The sequence below is a fragment of the Triturus cristatus genome, chromosome 7 (genome assembly GCF_964204655.1).
Source record: "Triturus cristatus chromosome 7, aTriCri1.1, whole genome shotgun sequence".
NCBI classification, from domain to species: domain Eukaryota; kingdom Metazoa; phylum Chordata; class Amphibia; order Caudata; family Salamandridae; genus Triturus; species Triturus cristatus.
Window position 1 is genome coordinate 319,244,032 of NC_140590.1, and position 23,643 is coordinate 319,267,674.

At 47.6% G+C, this 23,643-nt stretch overlaps 1 protein-coding gene across 6 annotated transcripts in view; it reads left to right on the forward strand.

Moving 5' to 3' along the window:
* The window catches only part of LOC146809562 (uncharacterized), a 299,611-nt gene that overhangs the window by 88,704 nt on the left and 187,264 nt on the right, over positions 1–23,643 (forward strand). The gene's annotated exons all lie outside the window — the stretch shown is intronic.

The window sequence follows — 23,643 nt, forward strand, 5'->3', positions numbered from 1 at the left end:
TGTGCTGTTATTACTATACCCAACAATAACTTCACTTTGACCTCTGTTTTTTTCAGTGAATTTCTGGAGTTTTTCTATGTAAAGTAAGATTTTATTACCATACCTAACTATAAGAATTTCAGTTTTTTTTATCATATTCACCTAACTTTCCCACTGAGCACAGCTGTTGGCCGTATAGGCTCCAACTAAATCTGTACATAGGCCTACAATAATACTATGTTCTTATGGACCACTGTAATATTATAAATGTATAATTCTTTCATTCCTTGTACTTCTCTCAAACACACTGGCACCCAGGCTCGGGTCTAGTAGAGCATAGTGAATACAAATATATAAATCAGCAAATTTATTTGACTGTCACAAAAGGAGGATGAAATGCCATGATTCAGGTTTGTAATGTTACAGTGAAGGGCTCAAACGTTACCATATAGGATTAAATTGCTATGATGCAGGGTGGAACTCCATCAACGAGGTGAAATGCCATGCCAACCTGGTGGAATGTCATAATGCAGAATTGGGTTGCAGTGATAAAGTTTAAAAACCATGGTGCAAGGCCGGCACTCCATGGGACTGATTAACAGCAAACATTAGAAATGGTGATAACGTTTGATACACAATGGTTAAGTAGGTGAGCATGTCTTGAAATATCATGATACAGAGCAGGAACACGTGGGTCCACATTACGTATATAGCGCACTGTTTGCACCACAGCGCATCTTTGAATGAGTGCCCCCAGAACAGCTGCAAATTTGTGCTGGTCCTAGGGGCAGCAAAATAATGAAGAATAGGCTACCTGTGTGAAGCAGATGGTACACCTTTCACTGTGCAGTTCACAAAATGGTCTCCAATTTAAAGGAGAACACGGGTTCCACCTTAAGATGTGTGTAGTGAATGACTGCGCACGCCTGCAGAATGATGTCTGGGGCTTACTTGACGCCCTTACCCTTTTACTGCTGGAGACAGATGAAGTGCAGTAACTGTGCACCATTTCAGGGTGGCTTGCAGTCCCTGTGCCTCTTGAATGCTCCTTTGCCTCTGAGACTGCTTAATTAACATGATATGGGACAGAGGTAAAGTGTTGCCTGATTTTCATGCCACTAGCCTAGGCAAATCAATGAACTGCTCCTTGAGATACTACTAGTGCGCATTCAGTGCTAGCATGAACTGTATTACAGAAGGGGTGCGCAAGCATTAGTTAGCCACATCTGCTAAAATGATAGGCCTGGAGATAGATTTGCTTGTTACTGATATGGATGGCACAATGGCGGCTGCAGCCTACTAATGACATTTATCTTACAGACCCAGGGCACACTAAGTACCATATAATAGTGACTTATAGGTAAATTAAATATGCAAATCAGGTGTATACCAACTTCAACATGTTAAAAGGGGGAGCGTAACCACTTCACAGCTGGTTGGCAGGAGAAGGTGTGCAGAGTTCTATGGACAACTAAAAAAGTTCAGGCAAAAATCTGGGAGCACACCACACAAAAGATGTCATTTCCAACACAATGCCGAAATACAGGTTGAAATGACACACTACATGGTTTGAATACAAAGTTACATTGTTGGGACGCCATTGGGCAATGCTAAAAAGCCATGATACAGATTATTATCTTTTAATTATTTTTATTAGTTTTTGTTTTCCACAAAAACAATGAAACAAAACACACCACCATATCACATGTAAAATTTACCAGAAAGTAGTCTTTTGCAAGCATCATCAGGGCATTACTGTTGCCATCAAAGCAGCAGGACCGTGAGACCAGATCTCTTCCTCACTCTCTCCGTCCTGTCCCCCCAGCAGCTATGCTCAACCACAGCCGTTCATCATTCCCAGTTGAGTTGCTCCACCCATCCCAATCTGGGGTTGTCCAAGAAGCTGTTGACATCCAGTCCAGATTGTGATAGGCCCGCCACTGTCCCCACACTTTCTGAAAGTTCCTCGGGCAACCCCATGCCTCATAAACCACTCTTCCTGCGTCCATGCAGCACATCATGCCGATTTCCTATCAGGGTTCCCCATTTGCTGGCTATGTCCCTTTTTGCTACGCAGAAGCTCAAGGGGCATCTGGGTAGAGCCACATCGCCTGGTGTTTCCAGAATTGCAAATTGTGCCATGAAGCGGATGTCAACATCCCGAAAATTTGCGAGCTCAGCAACCACATCCCTCCAGTATGTCTGTATGTGTGAACATGACCAAATAATATGAAAAAAGGTGCCAACATCCTCCCCGCATTGACAATATCTTGTCCCACCGTATTCCCTCTGCTTGCAGGGCATGGTGTATTTGGATGTATTGAAAGGGTTTAATTTCCACCTTTTCCTCCCAGGTCCCCGAGCGTTGAGATTCTGAGCAGGTCCCATGGGTACTTCCCTCACAGCCCTCGGACCTCTTTTAGTGTGTCGCCTAGCCAGAGCAGGTTTATCCGGGAGAGTTTATACATCTATCCTACACAGGTGATGGCTTTGTCCCAGGCCTTCTAGGTACTTTTTCTGGAGCCAAGCAGTGACTTATCCTCCATGATCAACCTCTCCAATCACGTTGCCGGGTCAGACCAGGGTGTGAAGCACTGCTAAATGACTGACTGGAGTTGGGGTGACCAGTAGTATTTTCCTAAATCTGGATGCGAGAGACCGCCATTGTATAAGTTTCTCTGCAGGGTACAGAGGGCCCTCGTTCCAGAATAGGGTCCGAAGCAGACTGTTGACTTTAATAAATAACTTCTCTGGTATTGGCCACAGGGTGTTCTGTAGAACATACAAGAATTTGGGCAGGGTGATTGTTGGATTTGGCCCTTTTGGCAGGTTCACCCCTAAACTTTTTGCCTGCCTCTCTAGCCTTTTCCCTGTGTAGTGTTGGTGGTTTTTGGCCTCTGCGCACTTTAGCACTGTGGCCCAGTGTAAAGTGCGTGCGCGCTCTGAGTGCATGTGGTGAGATTGGCCTGCCCTCCCATAGGAATGCATGGGGGATATGTGTGTCCATGGTAATTCCTGGTGTGAGAGGAGTGTAGGGTCGAGTTTAGTATGTGCAAACTCGTGAGAATAAATGCTGCTCAACGGTGTGCGCAGATTTATGGTGACTGGTGGAGAAGTGCCACTTTTAGAAGTTAGCATTTCTGTGTGCTGTGTGTCTGCCTGCCTGATGTGGAGTGCATGTCTGGCTTGTGATTGACAAGTGCTGGATGTTGTGGGGAATTCCAGGAGCCAGGGTGAGTCAGCCCAGTGGTGAATAGAGAGATCTGCATCTAGATGGGAGGGAGGAGTTGCACCTGGGACCTGAATAGGGCTGTGCCTTCCCTCCAAAATGCCGGCTCCGCCCCCTGTGCTGCGTCTGATCCCTGAGCCCCCACCTAACAAAGGAGAGAGGAGCTGAGCAAAACAAAGTGCTCCAAAGCTCCCCCAAACCAGTTGCATCTGGTTTTTCCCCCAGCCCTGTGCTTACAGACAATGGAAAAATGTGTATAAAAGAAGGGGCTGTGACCCCATGAAAATGTTCTCTGCTGTGCTGGTCCTGACGCTGGGGGCTGCTGCTGCTGGGCTCCAGGAGGAACCGCCACAAGGGACTGCCTCCCTGCTGGAGGACCCTGTGTGCTGCCTGCCAGAGCCCAGCCTTGTGCCCCCCTGAACTTTGCCTTTATTGGAAAGAGCGCTGCGCTCTTTATTGCTGGGAAGAGCACTTCATTTTGACCCTGGACTGTGGACTTCCCGCCAAGCGCTTGGGAGCGCTTTTCTTTTATTTCCAAGAGCGCTTTTCTTTTATTTCAAGGAGCCTGCAGTGCAAGGCTGCAGCATGTGGGATCCCCCCACACTACCCCGCATTCACTTGCCTTCTCGAGCGGGAGCCCACCCTGCTGATGAAGGCGTGAAAACCGAGCGGGAGTCCACCCCGCATCGGTGTCCTCGTAGCGGGTGCCTACCCCGCTTTGTATGCTTAAAGAAGAGGGAGCCTACCCCTCATTGCCGCACTTTTGAATTCCATTTTACAAGCGGGTGCCCACCCCGCATTTGTGTTTTCATTTTTTTGGTTCTCCGTGAGTGGTGGCAGGAGCGCTGATTTATCAAGAAGCGGGTGCCCACCCCGCAATGGCCTTTTTCTAAGGCGGGAGCCCACCCTGCGTCCTGCTGCTAAAAATCACCACCGTAAGCCTGGAGTCCGTGACCCGATTACCAGAGCTGCTGTGGTGCATTTTCCAATCACCGCCAGAGGCCGTGACGCATCACTGCCAGAGCCGCGCTGGGATTGGTTCCCGCCTCAAGAGCATCCCTAGCAACGGAGAGCCTCGTCCTGCTCTGACGCATAGAGGAAAGTACAGTGCGAGGCGTCCCCTGGCAATCGGGACTTCCTCACGCTCATCGTCGAGTACCGGGAGCCCAGGGAGCACCGCCGAAGAGAACGCTGCCCCTCCAGGAGATCAGCGTGGACTGACCAGCCCACGTTCCACTCGGAAGGTAATCGGCCGCATTTGGGGGCATGTTGAGGCGGAGGGGAGCAGAGAGGTCGCCGTGAGCGCCGTCCCGAGGCACAGTGCCGGTGCCTGGGACCTGCGCCTGAACGCCGGTGAGTGGCACATGGCCAGCGCCCCTTTATTGCTGGGGGCATTTTTCTTAAGAGAAGAGCCCCGGGAAGGAGAGGCTCCCCAGCCACTTCGTGACGCCAGCTATTCTCGCCGGAGTCCGTTCGCTGCACAGTGAAGTGCACCATGGGAGCAAGTTGATATTTGGAATTCCTGGAGTGGGACTTGGGGCAATTTCAAGGAAGAGTCAGGGCACAGGAGTGCCAGGGCTCATTTCCCCAGCTGCCCCGTCTGACAGAGGGCAGCTGCAACGTTTTGACCCATTGTTCTAAAAGCCCCTGTAACGTTCAGTAGGCACGGTGGTGCCAGACCCATTCTTTTCCTCGGGTGCATTTTCATTTAGAGTCCCAGAGAGGGGCTCAGGGGGCAAGCTGGTGCCCGTGATAATTTCTACAGTTGCCCAGCAAGTGTCGCGATCCTCGAGCAGCAGGCCGAGTCCGGCGCAAGACAGACTACAAGGCCCAGAAGGCCATGGGGCAAAGGCGGGCGGGAAGAGCCGCGCGCTACGTTACCGCGCATTACAAAAGCCCCGCCTCTTCCAGGAAGCGGGGCTTGACAAACAATCCGTTATTCTGGAGTTCCTGTTTTCGGAGAGTAGCGCGTTGCGGATGGTGTTCCCCGCGGATTCTTTTGCGCGCTACCCATTCAAGCCCCGCTTTGGTTTCGAGGCATCTTTGGCCCCTGAAGACCGAGACTTTTACAATCCGTGGAGATTGTTTCAGGTATTTAGGTCCGCGCAGGGAGTGGAAGCTTCTCCCACTCGGCCTGCGTTCCTTTGGTTGTGTTCCCCCATTTCTCCATCGTTTGTTGGGGCTCGCTGTATCTTTGGTTCTTGGCCTCTATGAAACTATCCTACGTCGCCAGAACAAATTTGCATTTCCTTGTTTTCCTTGGTGGCACAAGCCTCCTCAGCCCATGGGGGCGTTGTGACTTCTAACACGCCTACCAGGGTACCCTCGACGGAGGGCTTGTGCAACATTTACATCCTGTTAAACTTCCTGTCGTGTGTACCGAGGGATCCCGGGAGACTTCTTAAACCTACAGTAAGGAGAGACGTAAGGGAAGAGGGGGCGGATGGTTTCTTTCACAGTCATGCCCCTAAACACCCTCTGACCCTTTCTCTTCTGTTATTTGTCTCCCTCTGTAGCCTACCACATACGGGACCGTTCCTCACTGCATCACGGCAGCCGTTCCCCATCCCTCTACACTTCCCCAGTTCCCGTTATCTCCTCCCGGTTGTCCCCCCGGTTGCATCTTCACGCCTGGAGTTTCTCTAGATCTAGGTGGGGGTTGTTTCCAGGGGAATAATCGGGATTATCTACAAAACATCGTCCCTGCTGGCCGCCCTTGTTGCAGGTTAGTGGTCTGTTCATGTTACACTTGGCCTAACAGTCACGACAGATTGTCAAGCCCACGGTAACTATCCAGCCCGGACGATGGACACCAATACGGTGTTGGCTTCCCTGGTGGAGAGCATTGCGGCCCTCCAGCAGGAAGTACACACCTCTCGAGTAGAGAATCAAGAAATTAAGAAAGACATGAACACATTGCGTAGAGAGGTAGCAGGAATTTCTCGCAAGGGCACGGGAAAAGAATCCTACATCAGAGACTGGACGCTTCCTCCTCCCATCACGTCCCGTGGTCAAGGAGGGGGTACGTTTGGCACAGGGTTTCCCGCCACTACCTCGGACACTGCTCCTCCTGATAGATCACTACCCACTGTGCATATTGTTCAGAGTCAAGGGATTCCTTTGGCGCCACCCGAACGCTTCTATGGGGATGCCAGGAAGTTCGAAACCTTTCTTCATCAATGCAGACTTCACTTCTTGTGTAAACCACAGGTGTTTCAGGAGGAGGTGGCCAAAACCTCATTTATGATGTCCTACATGGGAGGAAACGCCGCAAACTGGACCATCCCTTTACTGGAAAGGAACGATCCGGTTCTACAGAATTTTCAGGGATTTTGTCTCGAAATGAGAAAACTGTTCGATCGCAAGGCCCACATGATGTCCCTGGATCGTGAATTGCTTACCTTACGACAGGGGTCTCAGGATTTATTGTCCTATATAACTACCTTCAATCGGCTAGTGGTAGAGACGGACTGGCCGCCAGAGAAGAGAACTACCCTATTTTATCAAGGCCTACGAGGTGAACTCAAGGACGTCTTAGCTCAAGTGGTACAGCTACCTGGCACCTGTGAAGAACTAATAGACCTCACCGTCCAACTAGATCATCGGTTGCTAGAGAGAAAGGGAGACCGAGGAAAAAACGAAACCCGTCTTCTGCCAGCTCGACTCAAACCGGCCCTCGAAGAAACCCCACGAACAGCGGATGGACCAGAACCCATGCAAATCGGAGGACTCCGAGGTCCGCTTTCCGCGGAAGAAAGAGAGAAGAGAAGACAACAGAAGTTATGCCTCTATTGTGGGAAAAGCGGGCACTTCATTAAAGAATGCCGAGCCAGAACCAGACTCCCAGAACGAACCCCTGCTTCCAAGTCTCAGGCCGCCACTTCCCCGCAACCGTCGGAAAACTGCAACACCCAAGCCAGTCAGGGACCTCTGACTTGGGACTAGAAAAGAAAACGGTCTCGCTACGAATACCTAACACTATGCAACCGTCAGTAGCTCACATTAACGTCAGCGTGACGTTATGGGTATCGCAAGTACATACCATAACAGTGTCAGCTCTTTTGGATTGCGGAGCCACTGGGAATTTTATGGATCAGCAATACGCCCGAGAACTTGGAATCCCATATGAAACCAAGAAAAAACCGGAAGTGGTCAAAGCCGTGGATGGGAAGGCCTTAACATCAGGACCAGTGAGACACCATACGTACCCTCTACGGATGCTAATAGGAGAATTACATCAGGAACGGATTCAGTTTGACCTCATCGACGCTCCACATTTCCGCATCATTCTGGGTATGCCGTGGTTAACCCTGCATGATCCCGTGATTCGATGGGCGGACCGCACAGTTTCCTTAACCTCCCTTTACTGCAGGGAGCAATGCCTTCTTCGTCACGCCCTCGTAGACAGGGATGCTAAAACACAAGCAGGTTTCCTTCAAGACGGAAGTGAAGAACGCAGTTGTTGTAGCGTTGTGAAGCTTCCCGAGGTTTACCAGGATTACCTGTCCGTTTTCAACAAACAGGAAGCTACTCGGCTGCCCCCACACCGTCCGTACGACTGTCGGATCGACCTAGTCCCTGGAGCAGTCATTCCATGTAGTCGAGTTTATGCACTAACGGAACCTGAGACTCGTTACCTGAAAACATACTTGGAAGAAAATCTAGCCTCAGGCTTCATTCGACCTTCTTCCTCACCCGCATCATCTCCACTCTTCTTCATCGGGAAAAAAGACTGCGATGAATTAAGGACCTGCATAGATTATAGGGCTATCAACAGACTAACCATCAAAAACCGGTATCCCCTGCCCTTAATACCGGTCCTGTTGGACCAACTCAAGGGAGCCCGGATATTTACCAAACTGGACCTTCGAGGGGCCTACCACTTGGTTCGCGTAAAGACCGGAGATGAATGGAAGACTGCATTCAGGACCAAGTTCGGGTTATATGAGTATCAGGTCATGCCGTTCGGGTTATGCAATGCCCCGGCGGCATTCCAGTATTTCATGGATGAAGTGCTGAGGGGCTTGCTAGACCTTTTCTGTATCGTCTATATTGATGATATCCTGATCTACTCAGCTACCCTTCAGGAACATATCCTTCACGTGAAGAAGGTGCTGGAAAGACTACGAATGCATTCATTGTACGCTAAACTGGAAAAATGCCAGTTCCATGTCAACGAGATAGCCTTTTTGGGATATGTGATCAATGCCCAAGGTTTCCAAATGGACAGGAGCAAGGTCGAAGCGGTTACCCAGTGGAAGGCGCCTCAGCACGTCAAAGCCGTCCAGAGTTTTCTTGGCTTTGCCAATTATTACAGGCGCTTTATCAAAGATTTCTCAAAAATCATACACCCGATCTCTCGGCTGTTGAGAAAAAACACCACCTTTTCCTGGGATCAAGAGGCCGATGCAGCATTTCAAGACTTAAAGAACCGTTTTGTCCAAGCACCCATCTTGCGTCATCCAAACCCGACTCTACCATACCTGTTGGAAACAGACGCGTCACAATATGCCATTGGTGGGGTGCTGTCACAAAGACATCCAGAGACAGGGCAGATACATCCAGTGGCATATTATTCCAAAAAGATTTCCCCTAGTGAAATAAACTATTCCATCACGGATAAAGAACTACTGGCCATCAAAAGGGCCTGTGAAGAATGGAGGCACTACCTCTTAGGGGCTGTCCACACCATCGAGATCTACACCGATCATCGAAATCTTCTTTTCCTAAAAACGGCTAAGGCCCTCACACCCCGTCAACTAAGATGGTCACTTTTCTTTTCTGATTTTGATTTTATCATCCGATATCGACCAGGAACACAGAACGGAAAAGCTGATGCCTTATCACGGCTAGAGGACCCCTCACACCCGGAAACGGAAGAACACCCCGAACCTCCTAGCGTTCTCGCTGAAAACTCCTTTCCACCTGACAGCATCGCAGCTCTCACAACCCCGGATTTTCTGGATGACCTGAAGGCGTCCTGGGATCCACTCGAAAGCGATTCCTGGATAAAAGAGGACCCTGATAACCGAACCACAAAACATCGTTTACTGTTTCATCAAGAAACCCTATACCTCCCCCGATCCGTTCAACAACAACAGATGGTAGCCTGGGCTCACGATTCCCCATTAGGAGGGCACCTTGGAAATACAAAGACCATCTCTCTCCTCGAGAGAACGTTTTGGTGGCCTTCCCTACGGTCGGACACCAAAGAATACATCAAGAATTGCGCTATCTGTGCCCAAAGCAAGGCAAGTCATTCCAAACCTGCTGGATTACTACACCCGATCCCGGTGCCTCCGTTCCCCTGGCACACCATATCAATGGACTTTATTGTGGAAATGCCGCCATGTGATGATTACACCACCATCCTAGTAGTGGTTGATCACTTGTCCAAAATGGGCCATTTTATCCCCCTCAAGAAACTACCTACATCCGTTGAACTTGCGGCCATCGTCCTTCAGCATGTAGTACGCGCCCACGGACTACCTCGAGTTCTCATTACCGACAGGGGATCCCAATTTATCTCACGATTCTGGAGGTCCTTATGCGCCACCATGGGAGTGGATGTACGTTTGTCTACCAGTTACCACCCACAAACAGACGGCAAGACGGAGAGGTTAAACCAAACCCTTGAACAATATCTACGATGTTTTACCCTCCAAAATACTCCAGATTGGCATTCATTACTTTGGACTGCCGAATTTGCTTACAATAACGCACAACATACCACATTAGGGTGTTCCCCTTTTTTCTGTCTGTATGGTTTCCATCCGTATTTCCTACCCTTTGAAGGACCTATAGAATCCCATCATCCCACCATACACGAGCACCACACCCATTTACGAGCAGTGCTTACAGAGGTGAAGGGTCAGTTAGAAAAAGCACAAAGAGCACAGAAACAACAGGCAGACAAGAAGAGAACCCCAGAACCCTCATACATAGTAGGGGACAAGGTGTGGTTATCCACGAAACACTTGCAGGTTAAAAAAGGGGGTAAGCTAATTCCCAAGTTTGTGGGACCCTACTGTATTCAGCAAGTCATTAACCCTGTGGCCATGAAGCTGTCCCTGCCCCCAGCATGGAAAATCCACCCCGTATTCCATGTGTCCTTACTAAAAGCCTGTCCCGACAGCACAAGAGTGGCTCCAATCCCAGTCCCACTAAGTATGGATGGACAAGAGGAATACGAGGTGAAAGAGGTGCTAGATTCCCGACGTGTGAGAGGACGCTTGCAGTACTTAATTGATTGGAAAGGCTACGGTGTGGAGGAAAGAACATGGGAACCTGCCACCAATCTACATTGCCCTCGGCTGGTGAACAGGTTCCATCGCACACACCCCGGCAAGCCAGGTCAACCGCCGAGACGGCGATTCTTGAGAGGGGGTTCTGTCGCGATCCTCGAGCAGCAGGCCGAGTCCGGCGCAAGACAGACTACAAGGCCCAGAAGGCCATGGGGCAAAGGCGGGCGGGAAGAGCCGCGCGCTACGTTACCGCGCATTACAAAAGCCCCGCCTCTTCCAGGAAGCGGGGCTTGACAAACAATCCGTTATTCTGGAGTTCCTGTTTTCGGAGAGTAGCGCGTTGCGGATGGTGTTCCCCGCGGATTCTTTTGCGCGCTACCCATTCAAGCCCCGCTTTGGTTTCGAGGCATCTTTGGCCCCTGAAGACCGAGACTTTTACAATCCGTGGAGATTGTTTCAGGTATTTAGGTCCGCGCAGGGAGTGGAAGCTTCTCCCACTCGGCCTGCGTTCCTTTGGTTGTGTTCCCCCATTTCTCCATCGTTTGTTGGGGCTCGCTGTATCTTTGGTTCTTGGCCTCTATGAAACTATCCTACGTCGCCAGAACAAATTTGCATTTCCTTGTTTTCCTTGGTGGCACAAGCCTCCTCAGCCCATGGGGGCGTTGTGACTTCTAACACGCCTACCAGGGTACCCTCGACGGAGGGCTTGTGCAACATTTACATCCTGTTAAACTTCCTGTCGTGTGTACCGAGGGATCCCGGGAGACTTCTTAAACCTACAGTAAGGAGAGACGTAAGGGAAGAGGGGGCGGATGGTTTCTTTCACAGTCATGCCCCTAAACACCCTCTGACCCTTTCTCTTCTGTTATTTGTCTCCCTCTGTAGCCTACCACATACGGGACCGTTCCTCACTGCATCACGGCAGCCGTTCCCCATCCCTCTACACTTCCCCAGTTCCCGTTATCTCCTCCCGGTTGTCCCCCCGGTTGCATCTTCACGCCTGGAGTTTCTCTAGATCTAGGTGGGGGTTGTTTCCAGGGGAATAATCGGGATTATCTACAAAACATCGTCCCTGCTGGCCGCCCTTGTTGCAGGTTAGTGGTCTGTTCATGTTACACTTGGCCTAACAGTCACGACAGCAAGTAGTGGGCAGCTGAAACGTTTAGGCCTGATCTTTTTCGCGCTTTTACTGTGCTGCATGCTCAGCCAGCCCAGACATTCTGGACATTGGGCATTTGAGCCCCTGTGAGAGGCCAGTTGGCCTGGGGCCAGGTTCAATGCGTTGTGCCCCCGATTGGGGCACACTGTTTTTATGCCAATTATTTCCTAAGGTGTTTATGCTGGTGATGCCTACTGTAATGCCTATTGCGTAATGTGTGATGCTAATGAGTTTTGGGCCTAATGTAGTTTCATGCGCAAGGTGATTTACGCATCCTCTGTTTTACATTGCAGGATCTCATGCTAAGTTCCTAACTTTACCAGTAGTTACTGGTTGTGCTAAACATTTATTATTTGTGCTACATTTACAATTGGTGATTTCTGATGGTTATGACAGTGGCCCCATGGGCCCTGTCGTGTGTAAATAGTCCCCTGTAAATACTGCCCAGTGCCAGTTGGCACAGTGTATATTGTGTGATTACCATCTAATGTGTTTTATGATAATACAAAGGCTATTTTTGATATAACCTTGTGTGGAGTTTCTTTTGTGGTGTGCCTAGTGTGTTGTTGCTGTGTGTGTGTGTGTTGCGCAAACGCTTTACACATTGCCTCCGGGATAAGCCTGACTGCTCGTGCCAAGCTACCAAGGGGTGATCAGGGGTTATCTTTGGCGTGTAACTCCCTTGCCCTGACTAGAGTGGTGGTCTCTGCCTGGCTTTGGTGCAAGCCTTTGCCAACCAGAGATCCCATTTCTAACAGTGATCAATTTAAAAGGAGCTGCTCTTCCCATGATCGAGAGAGGCAATTGTCTCCAGCAGCTGACGTCTTGCTGAAAGGTCCGATAGACTTCTTCCATGTTCCCTTCGAAAAAATGTTGTTTAGAGGGCCTAATATCTAACCCCAGGTAGTGGAAACACTCTCTGGTAGTCACCATCTGAGGCGGGAATCACTGTTTCCGGTAAAGAGGGAGGTGCCCAGTTGATACAATATTTTATCCCAGTTGATTTTGTATCCCGCATATTCCTCAAAGTTGTAAAACACCGAAAGGACCACTGGGATAGAGACAACTGAATTGGAGATAAACAATAATATGTTGGCCGCATACAGGGATACTTCCTCCCATTCCCCTATGACCTCTGGAAAGTCTATCACATCTCCTCTGATACTCTACCAACAGGCCAGAGAACCCAGGCACAGACAAAACAGACGTGGCAAGAGAGAGCATCTCTGGTGTGTCTTCCCTCCAGTCTGAACTCCTCAGAGAAGGTGCTGTTCACCTTTACCCTTGCCAATGGTTTGTGGTATAAGAGTCGTACACACCTTTCTGGCCAGGATCCGAATGAGATGCTACCATATTGAATCAAATGCCTTTTCGGAGTCCAGGGATACAATAGTCAGAGGCAGTTGTGTATCATTTAGATAGTCCAACCAACAGTAAAGATAATATGAATTCTGTCTCATGGCTCTGTTGGGTATAAACCATGTCTGATCCCAGTGAGCTATCCCAGGGATAACTTTCGCTAGTTGGATCGCAAGTGCCTTATCCAGGATCTTTACCTCTGTTTTCAGAAGGGAGATAGGCCTGTAGGAGAAACAGCTGGTTCCCGGCTTCCTGGTTTTTGGAAGCACCACTATTGTTGCGGGTACATAGGTCTGAGGGGAGCTCTCCCCCTCCACGGCCCCTGTGAACATAGGGAGAATGTGTGGGCCCAATAGCAAGAAGGATTATTACAAAATTCCACTGGGATACCATTGGGTCCCTGTGCCTTCCCAGGCTACATCAACCCCAATGCCTCTGTCATTTCTTCCATGGAGCTCATGATCTACAGTCCTCCTATCTTCCAGTGAGAGCTGTGAGTGGGGCAGCTCCACCAGGAAGGCCTTGATCTCTGTCTAGGCGGGCCTGCTGCCTATAGAGGTCACAGTAGTAATGTGCAAGCCTCTCTGCTATACCCTCATCCGTCTGAATCTGGGAACTGTCCTAAGACTACAACTCTGTCACCAATCTGGTCGCTAGTTCCAGTCTACTAAGCCATGCCAGTAACCTTCCAGGTACCTAGGAACTGCTGTTTAGTCAAGTCATGAGTCAGGCTGTGGTACTCTTACGTTAAGGCCTCCAAGCGGAGCAGCTGCGCCTTATCACCTGACACGGCACAGTCTATCTCGGTGGCCTGAATTTGGTGTTCTAGTGTAAGTAGGCCCTTTTTTTTGCATTGTATATTGCGAGTTGTGAGAAACAATGTTTTGCGCTGTTGCAGGGATTCTGCTTTTGCACAGAACTAAGTGCAGGAGACCAGGACCTCAGAGAATTGTGGTGTACCAGAAAACTCCCCTCAGAACCCAGAACCCCTTATCCGACTAGCTTAGTATCTCATTCGTTAACCTAGATCTAGCTAGGTGGTCCCAATGTATAGACAAACCAGAACAAGCAACTTAGATATTTCTCAGGAGTGGTGGGAATCCGAAATACCTGTTCGTACTTATTTGTTAGTCCACAACATAATAATACAGACACGGTAAAGTTTAAGGAGTTTATTTTATAAACCTCGCGTCCTAAGATGCAGTACTTTGGCTAACACTAGCAGACTAACAGTACAGATCAGAACCATAAGCATTATTACAATACCATATAGAATGAAAGGAGCAATCATACTATTAATGACTGTGGAATACGGCCACACTCCTTTCACAATAATCTAATACATTATTATTATTAGACTATTAGAAGGTCTCTTAGGCTAACAGGGGGGACCCCATACCGTATAGATCAGCTTAGTAGAATCACATCAAAGGATCAGCTCTCACAGCATGCATCAGCTCTTCTTGTTCGAATGAATGTAAAACCAAACTGTTCTGCAATATTAAAGACGCTCGTCCTTCAAATATTGGCAGCTGTATGCATGATATGTCTAACAAGTGGTACGATCAATCTAAATACAACACTCTTTACCTTCTAGTGACCCAGACGCGTTCTTTGCATGATGTACAGACCAAGGGCACATTTCACGGTTAAGAATGTGAAACAACAGTTTGTTATCCTGTAAGGCAAAGTCGAGTCAGCATTTCTAAAATGAATAACACATAACAACAGTGTCGTGTGCAGCGCAGCAGAAACGACAAGCTTGCTTGTTAACTATGATTTCGGTTATGCTAACTTAGTGTTGTAAATAGGGCGTGGCTTACTCCATCTCACACCCCCCCATGATCGGAGCACTAACCAATAGGGATACACTTATCAAGAACGCAGAGTTCAAGCGATTTAGAACGGAACCAAGGGTATATAAGGTAGGTGTAAAGTCGGAGAATAAAAAAAAATGTTCGTTTTGAAAATGAAAAATGATGTGTTAAAAAATAAGCAAAATTTTCGTATAAAATTAACAATTCTGGATGCAAGCTGCATTGACACTGTCAATCAGTCAATCCATGAATGTATATGCACCGTAAGTTGCGACTGCTTCCAAGAGGAAATCATTGGAGCGTTCCGCAAAAGTATCTGCCATCCAGTTGAGCAAGGGAAAGGAACATACATGTTCATCAATTATCGGAGCATCCAGCACCATGATAGGACAACTGTCAGTCTCCTCAATGTAACTCCTTTCAAGGAAATCAATAGCTGCCTCTGCGATATCCCAGTTTCCAAGGACTCCGTGTGCAGCACCCAAAGCCATAAACCCGACACCAGAACAGTCGAATTCATGAGCCACTAAGGGACACATTAGTTCATCAAAATCCGGGTCAGGTGACGCCAAGTTTGACAGGCACAAGTCCAGAGCCCATTGGAAGGGACAATCTAGGCAATGAAAAACAGGTTGCACACACGTAAAAAAGGGAAACCGGAAAGACAATCCATACTTGACGCTTAATACCGCCAGTGGTAAGGTGCCGTAGAAATCAAGCATCCGGCTATGAAGATGGAGCATGCGCAGCATTCTGTCTTGCAACTCCCGGTGTGCAGCTATATCGAAGTGCGCAAATCAACAAGAGGATCCCAGCCACCAAAGCGAGGAGCAAGGGGAACCCTCCGAAGACACTTGAAAAAATAGAATGTAAAAATGCGGGGATCACACCAAAAACAGTCTGGAAAGATGTCACGAGGCCGGAGCCCACAATTTTAAAAAAATGAACAAGGCCAGTCGTAGACGAAGCATTAAAGATAGTTTGAATCAAGGTTCCAAAATGGAGGGGGGGGTCGGTATTTAAAAGAGCTTGTACCTCAGTGCGTGTGTTTGCAACATTAAGAAGAAATGTTTCACGGGATGAAGTCAACGCAACCTCTTTTTTAGACAAAAGAGCCCTTATTCTGCTCATCCTATTGAACTCTGCGTTCAAGGTTGGACTCGCTGGCCAGATGGATATGTCGAGTCGGCCCTGCGGGGGCGGGAAAAGGACGTTATTACAGCAGACTACTTTTTGTGAAACAGTCACTATGTAAGGAATACCCACTAGCATCCCACAGCAAGCTTCACTATTTAAAAGCAAATAACTACCGTTGGCAAGCAGCTTAAAAGAAGACGTTATAACAGGCATTGGAATCCCCTTTAGGACACAAGCGAAATTAGGAACGTGTATATTGCAAGCGCCATGTAATTGTATATGTCTGCAAACAACAGAGTGATCAGGAGCGGAATTGCATTCTTCACCTTTTAAGTAAACTTCCTTGCCATCCCTCACGCATCTGTAAGTGAACGGAAGTGACCAAACTTCATGCAAAAACGCATCACCAAGTTGTTCATATCTGCCAATAGCATAGTGTTTCATGCACGAACTAAACTTGAACAAACTGAACGGTAAAGTTACTAATCCGTGAATTAACCACACGGCTGAATTTAACTCAGCTACAGAAAAAGGTAAAGGTTCTAATTTTTCAATGTGCAGCAATGCATAAGTTGCATCTTTCATGGACATGAACTGCTGCTTTTCAGTCAAATTAAACAGAAGGAACAATGATGAAATATTCATGTAATCCCAAGGGACTTTCCCTGCCTTTAACGTTTGCAATGTCCATGCAAACTGCATAATTGAACGCAACTGATTTTGACCATGATACAATACAGATACATCATCTTGCACAATGTCAACGACAGAAGAAATAATATTATCTAATGTATAAATTCTTGAAGACAACGTATTAATACTATTATCTATCACAGCCAATACTTTTTCCATATTGGCCTGGTCAATAGCACGTAATCTAGAAGCGGCTTCAATTTGCGACAACTTCCAAATTTCATTGTAAATAGCATAAGCCCATCGTTTAAATCTACCATTTACAGGACCCTTAATGAAATCATTCAAATCTATTTTTTCATTTAAACGTGACAAATGAAACTTAACTGAAGTTAACGTGGAATGTTGCAGCCATGACTGACATAACTTACCTACAGAGTAGGTAGTCACCGTGTGTGAAGATGTGAAACGAGGGTCAACCCTAAGTTGTGTATACCCCGGAGCCAAATCCAGAAATCGACGTTGACAGGAATCTGAGCTTGTTTGCCATACCAACCAACCCTCAGGATTCAATGTTGAAATATTGAAGGTGCCATTGGAAACAAGCGACTGCAACATAGTAAGGGACAGATCTGAGTGATTTTCCCAACCAGGATAAGCACCCAGATCAGGGATTGAGGGGGAAATTAATTTTTTAGATATAGCCAATCCAAAACAGGTGGTCTGAAAAATAGACGAATTTAAAAATAAAATATGGTGAGGGATAAGACAGGCACGATGCAAAGCTTCTGTTCCTTGTACCTGCCACGGTTTAGTTCCCCAAACCGATTTAAGATCGATAGTAGCTTTCCATACCTCATAACCTCCAATAGCCAATTCCTCCATAAAGGATTTGGAATATAACAATTTTGTGTGTGTCAGTCTGACCTTAGAAGTGGGTTCTACCGCTACCTTAAAATAAAAAGACTCAGGGTTTGACACACTAAAATCCGAAAAGTATGTGAATTTTTTCAATAAAGTGGCAGAGCTGCAGGCATAGGGACAGGACAATGTTCCCATTGTGTGAAATTAACAAAATTTCTAAAAGTATTTGCTCTGTGTAGGAAATGTGTGCCATAATGTTGAAAACAAAACTGCTCATCATAGTTTGCAGTATTTAAATATAGATCTTCAGCATCAAATGCAGCATAATATTTTAAATCTGAAAACAGTGCTTCTATTGCTTGTACATCCCAATCATCTGAGCGGATGTTTTGTTTAACTACATCACCCATAGAAACACGAAAAACAGTTGGCACATTAATAACTTCGGTGGGACCATGAATTTGAAAGTTCACCGCATCCCAAGCAATCCCATCACGTACAGGCCAGGCGGTGATGTTCACAAACGTCTGGTCTCTTTTCATGATGTGTGATGAGGAATGGGGGGCCAAAGTTCCATCAATTAATCGAATTGTAGAACGCTCATTCAGGTAGTGTCCATTGGATAAGTCTAAAAAACACTACCACAAAGCCAATTGTCATGAATAAAAAAATACAAATCAGCACCAACCAGATGTAAGTCCAAGGTGCAACCAAAAAATGTCTCTTGAACCAGGCAAAAAATATAGAGATTTTGGAAGGGACAGTGGAAGTCAATGATTCAGTTTCAAAGGAAGAATGTGACTGGGTAAGTGTTGTTGTATTTAAAAGGGGCAAAGCGACTTCTGTAGGATAAGCATACTCAGGATCAGCGGGCAAACCACCAGCAGTAGGTGGCGGATCATTAACTGCTATCATCTCAATGGAAACTTCAGGCACGATGACAGATGGTGGCAACACAACAGAGTTTCTCAGCATTGAAGGGCAGGAAACCGAAGGTGTCATACTATGGAGAATCGGCCACCCTGTGTAGCTTGACATTTTCAATTGAAATGTACCTTTTTTCTTTGCGACCAGGAAGTGGTGGTAAAACAACTGTACGTGTACCCAATACACCAAGCACCGGGACTGGTGCACGATAAGAGGGGCCAAACTCCTTTTTGTTTTCCACCTTCTCACGGACCAGATCACCAACTCGAGGTGTAGAGGGCACGTGTTCCTTTGCTAGAGTGTCTCTTGCTTCTTGTAGATTCTGTAATACAGCACAGTGGTCATCGAGGTCAAAAGGCGCGGCAGCTGCCGCCATGTCTAGACCATCAAGGTCCGGAACAAACATTCTCACTCCAAAGAGCATCATGTACGGGATCCGCCCACCCAGAGACCTTCTAGGGAGATTATTAAGTGCACGTTGGACGTCATACAAGTGGGCAAGCCAGTTCCGGCCTGTACCTAACACCTTGGCTGTCAACGATTGCTTTAGGTCACGGTTCATCCACTCCAGAACACTATTGCCCTCAGGCCGGTATGGAGACGAAAATTTGACTTGGACCCCCAAACTTCTCATTGCCTCTTTGTAAGCCTTAGAGGCGAACGCCGGGCCCTGATCAGAGTGAAGGGTACCACACGCAAAACTCCCTATAAAGACACGCAATGCTTTGATGACAGTCCTGGCATCAGCACTCCTTTGTGGCCACACCCACAGAAAACGTGTGCACGAATCCACTGCAACCAAGATGTACTTGTACGCAGTATCAGAGGTAAAAGGACCGCAGTGATCTAAATAAACGCACGCTAGTGGTTGATTAGAAATGTGCATCTGCGTTGGAGGTGGACGCGCAACAGAAGAAGGTTTGATCTGCTGGCAAATGTCACAATTAAGTACATAAGCTCGCGCTTGTTTATACAAACCGTACCACCAGTAATGTTGCTGCAAAAGAGAGACAGTTGCTGACACTCCAGCATGCGCAGACGCAACTCCTTCGTGGGCAGCTGTTATCAAATTTGGTCTGCAGTCCGCGTTGGGAATCAATCTATCACCAACGTCGTTAATCCTCACTAATGGGACGTTATCAGGACTTAAGTGATAATGGTATCGAGAAGGGAAACCTCTAGGGAATCTTGTCCCTGTCTCTGATGCCGCAATAGCTGCTAAGATGTCAGCATCTATCTTAGATTTTGATCTTGTAACTGCTGCTACTAAATATGTCGCCACTGCGGTTTTAGCTGCCTCGTCAGCCAAACTGTTACCGAGAGCATGGACACCAACTCGTTGGTGACCAAGAGTGTGAATTACATCCACAAGTGGCAGACTCCCTTTGAGTTCTGACACTCAAGCCCAAATTGTTTTATGCTTTACTGAGCAACCTTTAGAATCACGAAAACCATTCATAATCCCAAAAAGTATATTGTCGTTGTAAGATTGAACACAATAGTAAGAGTCACTCACTATAAGAGTAGTGACTCTGTGATCAGCAAACTCAAGTGCAAGCACCAGAGCACGAAGCTCCGCCAGTTGCGCGGTACAATCACCCAATGACTGCGTATGCACTGCATCAGATTTGAACTCTCCATTCACGAAAGTACCGACTACAATTGCGCAAGCCGCTGAATAAGCGTGCCTTGATCCCGTTGCGGGTTGCGCCGACCCGTCAGTGTATATGACACAATGGTATTCCTCCATGGGGCGCAATGACTGCGGAGCAGGATGAACGAATTCATACTCCAAACTCTCCTGAGTCTGCAACGCCGCGTCAAAGATGTATTCGACGTCAGGCGAAGCTAATGAGGTCGCCCATTGTATCCACCTTGGATGCAAAGCCTTAGAATTTGGTACACTAGCTTTAGTGACTGCTTCAAGAGCAGGAAACGGTGTTACCACCAGCATGCGTTTTCCTTGTGATAGCGCTCGTTCTTTCAGGATCGCCATCTGAACTGCTGTCAAGACTTTTTCAACAGTGGAAAATCGCAGCTCAGCCGAAGTGTACAGATGAGATTTGTAAGCAATGGGGACTGTGTCACCCTCATTGAACGTTAAGTACGTGAAACCCTCCGCGCCTGGAACAATTCTAATGACCAGGTTGGTGTGGTTGTCACGAGTTTTTAGATATTTAGCCGTAAGAAGATCAGTTTGCAAAGTATATAATGCCAACGTGTGCTCTGGCAGCCAGCAAGATCTGGTATAAGTTGGTTGTATCAAGGCATAAAGTGTCTTGATACGCTGGGCATAATCAGGAATGTAGGATCGACCGAAATTCTGAAAACCCAGCAAGGATTGTAGTTTTTTCAGTGTCGTAGGGATACGAAGGTTTGCGCATTTCTCAAGGAACTGCGGTGCCAAGTCTCGACCTTCATTATTGAGCTCGTACCCCAAGAACAACACTGTAAATTCAGCAATGTGGGACTTCTTAAAGTTAAACTTGTAACCGAAGTCTGCACTATGTTATCCACACGAGCAAGGTGTGGAAGCAACTCGTCGTCTGTCAGATAGATGTCATCAACATACGAGTATGCTTCCGGATCTACCATCTCCAAGAGAGAGACCACGCGAGCGGCAAAAACCCCAGGGCTGTTTTTATAGCCCATCGGGAGCCTTTTGAACAATTTTTGTTTACCACCCGAGGTGAATGCTGTCCACTCATAACTAAGAGGGGCCAGGTTATGGCAATAAAAGCCATTGGATAAGTCGAGCGTAGTTTTGAAACGTTTTCTCACAAGACTATCTACGAGAGCCGAACTATGAGTATTTTGTACCGCACACGTCCGGCAATGTGAGTTTAAATGCCGGTAATCCAAAACTAGGCGGTACGACCCGTCAGGCTTCGTTACAGTGAATAAAGGATTATTCATGGGTGACACACATGTCTCAATCACTCCTTGATATTCCAATTGTTCAAGGATGGACGCGACGTGACGTCTAGCCTCGCGACGCATGGGATATTGGGGTTGAGGCTGGGGATCGGATCGCAATGGAATCTCGTGATTGGGAGAACATTTATCCCAGCCAACCTGATTACGATATAACGCAGGCGCAAGCACCTGTGCCCACTCCCCGGCCAACCTAGTAGACTCCTCCGTGGGCACTGCGTGCCCAAAGGAAGGAAGTATAACTTCCTCTCCCCTAGGGGCGTCCAAAATGAAAGCCGGAGGCCAATCTTTTTCCGCCAAAAGAATATCATATGTGGTGGTAAGATTATCCCAAAAAACCACTTTAATTTTGCGTTGTATGTCACCCTCAATATTAAGGACTATTTCAAATAATCTTTCGGGGGGGCTACGCGAGTATCAGCAGTTTCAACTGTCACATAAATGTCAGTTGCTGTCGCCTCCAGAAATGGACACAATGCTTCCCGCACTACTGTAATTTCCGCCGCGCTGTCTAGCAGCGTTAGTGCCCATGGCAGGTTCCGAAGCTGTGTCCTGACCATCTGAGGCATATCTCGCTGAGATAGCAGCAACTTTCTTTTTCTGAAACGGTGGACGTGGTCTGGCAGCGTCTTCCTGCTTGCCTTTACCGTCAGTCTGGCGGGGCTGGTCTCGACCTTGAGTGCCCCTTCCTCTTCCACGCACTCCACCACCTGAGTGCGAAGTCGATGTTTCCTGTGAAGAACGAGGAGAGCGTTGTTCAGAAACCTGAAACCTATCAGGTGACTTAATACGAGTACGATCGCGCAAATCATAAGTGCGTTCACTATACGACTGAACTGGTGAGGCAGGACGAGAAACCTGTTTCTGTTGCTGCTTCTCTTGTTTTTTGGCTCGCCAACTTTGTTTAGGAAAGTTGGGCTTTTCGTCTTTTGTAGACGAACTCACCTTAGTTTGTTGCACTACATCGGGAATTTTGATGGTGGGTTTCACACCTAAGGCACTACGTCCAACCATCCTATAGGCTTTCGCAATAATTTTTGCGAACTCCCTAGGCTTATCGGCATCTGCCACAAGCTCCAGCATATTACCAACTTGGAACTGCATGGCATCTCCTTTGAGGTTGCCCATTACCATGGAACAAATCACATCGAAACTGTCGACAAGCCTTAATCCCAGCTCAATAGCTGCCTCCGCGCCATGACTTTCTTGAACTTTCTTGATGACGGAGGGTAGTACAGCCATAGACGGAGTGCCGTAGCACTTCGAATATGTCGCAGCAAAGACCTTGCCCCAATTGTCACAATCAACAAGTTCAGGGACCAGGTCTTTCGGCAAAGTAATGGTGAGTATCCTGTGTTTATCCACAGGTGTAGTGTTGGGAAACACGGCTTCTAATTGATAAAAAATTTCCGCAAGCCAGTAAGGAAATTCATCCTTACTGAGGGGGCGCTTGCCAACAACCGCGTTAACCATAACAGGGCTAATCACCACCACGTGATGGTGATCCGCCCCGTGTCCAGCAACCGCAGGTGCTCCCACCTGAACTGTGCGCGACACATACTGCACTAAAGCCCTATGGACCGTAATCAGGGCTGTGTGTAGTGTTCGTAAATCACCCACGCCTATCGTCATGTAGCGTGGGTGTGGAGTATATCCGGCCAGTACTGGCCATGTAGCCCCTGTAATTGACAACGGGCCCATTCTCGACGATACGACCTCATGGGGGAGGGCGCCATTAAACCAAATTGTATGCTGCCAGGCAGAAATAGGAATTTCCAGAGTCCGATATGGGGCATAAGCCGCAGGTACAGCCGAGGCTGTATATTCGTGGAACAAATTATCGTCTGTATCTACCTCCGCAAAGGTCACCCATGAGTAAAACAACTCATACGGGTAGGTGGTATCAGCACTGACCACAAAGACTACGAACATCTTGTCATCAGGTACCCCATACGCCCTCAAATGACACCGCAGAGGAACCCTACTATGAGCGGGAATATTAACCGCCATAAGGACTCCTTAAAGAATAACAACGATTTACACAGTAGCACTTGGGCTCAAAAATTATAACCTTTTTAATTTTCAAGCTTGATAGAAGCTTTAGTCTAAACCCAGGTAGGTTAAACCGTCACTCAAGTTTTCCGGAAACGAGAGCGAGGGTAGTTGTGGACTAAAATCAGTACTACTAAAGCGTCTCAGACGTTAAGACCAAACGTTAGGTGCGCCATGTTGCAGGGATTCTGCTTTTGCACAGAACTATGCGCAGGACACCAGGACCTCAGAGAATTGTGGTGTACCAGAAAACTCCCCTCAGAACCCAGAACCCCTTATGCGACTAGCTTAGTATCTCATTCGTTAACC